Below are 4724 nucleotides of genomic sequence, written 5' to 3' on the forward strand. Positions count from 1 at the left end.
GATGACGCTCAAATTGCTCATTAGAATCAACAAAAGTGATAGTGTTGGTGGTAGAAATCAGGACAAATATAAAAATAATATCAAGCAATTGAAATATAATTATAATGCAATCAAAGGAAACACCATTTTGTCACAAAATGCAAGCTGACTTGGATCTTTTGGGTTCCACGCAATAGATGTAATTGATTGTTGTTGTGGGTGTGCTTGTCTGCAAGGAAATTAAAACACTAAACTTAACACACACACACATGAGGTAAAAATTATTTTTCCTTACAATATTATTTTAAAAAACAGTATTGACTGCAAAAAGAATATTTGAAAGAACTTGAAGGTAAACAACATTCTTGGGTATTGTACCCTTTTTTTTTTTTTAAAGGACTGCAAATAAAATAATTTTTTTTTTTTCTCACTATATAACAGTAATGTTCTGTAGCTATTTATATATTGTTGTCTTTTGTTTTTTTTTTCATTTACAAAAGCTAAAAAATGTCCAATAAAATTTGTAAAAATGAGTAGGGGGGTAATCATAAAACAACTGGTTTAACACATACCTAATCTTACTGCAATAAATTAATATATGATTATAGTCAAATCATTTGATCACTCAAATCTGATAACTTTACAAACCTGTCAACAAGTGACCTATTTTGCCATCAAAATTCCAATGAATCCATTCACACAGCCAACAGCCAAATGCTTGCCGTCCCTCCGACAAAGCCATCACATTTATTGACGTAAACAATTTTAAAAAGCAACTAAAATCACCTGAGAACAAACTCTGATTCCAAGGATATTCAGCTCCTTTCTCATTCTTTTTTTTATACATTAATCTTCCTTAACTCCAAACTTATGATTTATGATAGAAACTATTTACTACAGCCGTGTTTTTTAACAACAGATTACAGAAATCTTGTTTTCTCAAGCAAATGTGGTGTAAAGAGAAGAAGCATCATTGTATAGGCAATGGGATCAGCATAATAATTTTTAAACAAATTACGTGAACTAAAACGTGTAAAACCTTTTTTAGTGCTTGATAAACTTAAATTTAGGTTGTAAACAACCATTGCATTTCATTTTCTTTCTTTCAGAACACCCAATAGAAGTTACTTATCTGTTGCTTGTATGTATTCAATCTTAATAATGAAGTTGAGGAGTTTATTTTCTTTGATAAATGAAATGCTTTTGAATTTAAAAATGTACAAAGAATGAAGCACAGTCATAAATTCAATTTTCATATTCAAGAATTAAACAATGCAGGATTTTTTAGAACAATAAATGTTACTGAAATACACAAAAAGATACTGACATCAGAAATGTAGGGTGTTCAATGGTTTGTGTCACGGCCCAAAAAGATCGAAGAAGGCCCCTGAATTGTTTTTTCCACAGGAACAAGCAGAAACTGTAAAGAAAATTTGTGGAATTAAAATTCAAAACATTTATATTATGAAATCTTGAAATACAGGGCAACTTCCAAAAATTCAAAGCAAAATTTACATCCAAGAAATTTAAATAGTTCAGTAGCAAAATGTTTCCTCTGTAACCAAAAGTGTAATGCTCACATACCAATTTATGTCCTCTGTGTTGATATTTATCAGAAGAGAAGTGACTGAAAAGTTATATAAAATCCAAATGCAGTCTTGCAAATTCAATAGCTTTTCTAATCTTTATATAAAAACTTCTTTCTTTTTAGAAAAAAAAAAAAAAAGGTAAAGCAACAACCAAGGAAAAAAAGACATGTCTAACAAGAATAAGAGCGTGATTTATAAAAAAAATTTATGAATAAAAAATTATCCCTAGTGTATATATATTCAGAAAAAAAGGGGGAGGGGGGGGAAAGCTATTTAGTTTATATGCCCAAATTAAACTAAAAGGATGGTGGTTTTATGGTTTAGGCTACATGTAGTCCGAATAGGTTGAACAGGTGGGGAACGGGATGTTTAATTTTGGGATATGATGCCCAATAAGGTCACAGTTAGTGTGGACATTTTATATCATCCCAACAACCAAAATGTGATATCAACATGCGATTTTGTTGAAGACCTTGGAATAAGAGGTAAAGTTACATCCAACCCCCTCAAAAAAAAATATATTACCTCCCCATCTTGAGACCAACACATTCTGCATAAAGATTTAGCTTGGCTGGAAAGAAATTAAGGAAAATAACTTTGTTAAAATGCAACATGCTGTATCATGATATGCAGTATATTTTCTTTTTCTTCACACGTATGAAGTTCCAAAGATTATAATTACTGAGATTTTAGAATGATATAAATTTAAAATATTATCAGATTTTAAATTGAGGTAAGTTGATACTTGAAAATTGTTCTTTCATAAGTAAAATATTAAATTATCTCTTAAATAATCTACTTATTTAAAGGTTTAAGTATTCTATCAGTTTTTGATTCAAATGACAAGCAATCATATCGCACCACTTTTCGATTTAGAATATTAAATGACCTTTAATTATCTTTTTCACAAAAAAGTAATTTCGGCTGAACTGTTTATTATTTAGATTTAGGGCTTTTAGAGCAGATGATAGAATAGCCAAAAAGGTTTAGGTCTGGCTAAAGCACCAAAGAAAAGCCGAAGACAAAGAAAGACGAGTTAAACGAAATCAGAGCTAGATACAAGAGCAAAATACCCTTGTAGCCAGTTGATATCATATAAAAGTCCTCATTGACACTGCTACAGGATCTCTTGTTCAGATGGTTACAAAATGATATTATAGTAAAATCCTGACAATGACATAATCAATGATGGAGAGAAAAAATACAGTGTCAAATAAATAAATAATTCCATCCAACTGCTCTCTCAGCAAAAGACTCTTTAAAGAGGTAGGCAAAATCAAATGTCCCATTCCAAAAAAAAAGCCCCAAAGCCACAAAGAAAGACAAGTGATTTAGGTTTTTTCCCACCCTGGAGGGAATTTTACATGCATTACATTGACTGAACTCCAACAAATGAAACACTACATAAGACGAATACATTAACAGAAAAGCTTTCCACCATTAACATTTTTAAAACTGCATATTATTGCTGAATTGAAAAAAATGTGAATCCATGCAAATCTCAATTGTTTGTAAATCGCTACCTTGGGTCAATATGTCGCAAGAGAAATCAGGACTTTAAAAAATCAGTCTATGTAATCATCGCTCAATGAGAAATAAGGTCTCAATCTTCCCCTGCATTCCAGTTGTAATGTATTTATTAATTATGGTTGTTCAAGTTACATTATTTACTAATTAATAATATGACGACTCGCAATTGTAATCGTTGTGACTGATTCTACTATGTTCAACAATTTTTAATAAAAAGTAACATCTTCCAGTTGTGACTACAAAATGTAAAGTTGGTGTTTGAGACTGGTCTATATCGAAAACTAATTGTATCAATCACCATCAAATGAAAACATTATACCAATGATACAAGATTCAAGATGCATATTTACTGCAAAGTACTTTCCCTCAGATCTTATAGATCAAGCTACCCAATCACTGCTGGATGACATAGAGGTACAAAGTCTTGACCACAATCAACCAGTCCCTTTGTTTGTGAAGTGAGTGCTCAACCAACTGAGCAATGAAGACCCTCATTATACCGTACAGGTGAGGCTAATTGTGTATATCCCAGGTGAGGCTAATTGTATATATCCCAGGTGAGGCTAATTGTGTTATATCCCAGGTGAGGCTAATTGTGTATATCCCACATGAATCTTTGTCTTCTTTTGCAACCACATTTCTTAAATTTTTGTTACATAACATATCAATATCAATTTTGCCTACTACGTGAGGAACTTTACTCAATAAGTGGTGATGGAGATACCTACTTAGAATGGTTGCACGGGGTTAGCAATGCAGTAGACATCTCTGTAGTCCCATCAATCATATTCCATACCTTCACTGTTCCATCACAACTGGATGAAGCCTTTGTGGAAATAGGTAAGAAAAAATTAATCTATGTTTTCTGATGAATGTAATAAGCCCTTACAACAGTATTGAATCATTTGATCACATCTGAGTAAATAAATAACAAACTATGAATTAAAAACAGAGACAGCCAAACATAAATACATTATTTTAAAAATTTAATTACAAAAAAAAAAAAATAAAAGAGAAAACAAACAAATCAATGGCAATGGCAATTAATACAATGGTAACTGTCTAATAACTCATATTGTAACAGCCAACTTTGAGTAATATAGTTAAATAGTCCACTATTCTTGCATTACAGAATTTTCTATCTCCAAATCATCCCTCCAATATCCACTTCTTTATATTATACATATAATCTGCTGTTTTTCAATGAGTAACACATCAAAGCAAAATATTTTCATAAAATTTTCTTGAGAATATATTTTGGTTAAGAGACACACAACGGACATATTGCTCTACAAGTACAAGAAACCCTTAAATGATTTTAGGGGCCTCGGTGGACTGTTTTTGCATATGCCAGACCCATAGTATTTGACTGAGGCAAATCATGAATATACTTTGGATTTGATCCCTTCATTGTATTACACATAATAATATAATTGATAGCCCAGAAAGTCACACTGATTTGGTATCAAATGGTCAGGGAGAAAAATGGGTGCACATGCAATCTTAACTAATTGGTTTACCCTTCAACATGAAGGGAAAAAAAAAAAAAAAAGAAAGAAAAATACATCTTTTTAAAAACAACCCAAAAAACAAAACAAAACAAAACAAGTTGATTTCTATGCTGCT

The 4724-nt window shown here is 31.3% G+C and overlaps 1 long non-coding RNA gene across 1 annotated transcript; it reads right to left on the reverse strand.

Moving 5' to 3' along the window:
• Positions 1–1366: 1366 nt before the first annotated feature.
• LOC144962355 (uncharacterized) lies at positions 1367–3918 on the reverse strand. The gene is made up of 3 exons (XR_013643463.1): positions 3827–3918; positions 2094–2139; positions 1367–1399 (listed from the first exon to the last, which is right to left on the reverse strand). It is a non-coding gene; the product is annotated as an uncharacterized LOC144962355 (long non-coding RNA).
• Positions 3919–4724: the final 806 nt, after the last annotated feature.

The sequence above is a fragment of the Berghia stephanieae genome, unplaced genomic scaffold (genome assembly GCF_034508935.2).
Source record: "Berghia stephanieae isolate SIO BIC M18660-M18661 unplaced genomic scaffold, UCSD_Bste_1.3 scaffold933, whole genome shotgun sequence".
Lineage (NCBI taxonomy): Eukaryota > Metazoa > Mollusca > Gastropoda > Nudibranchia > Aeolidiidae > Berghia > Berghia stephanieae.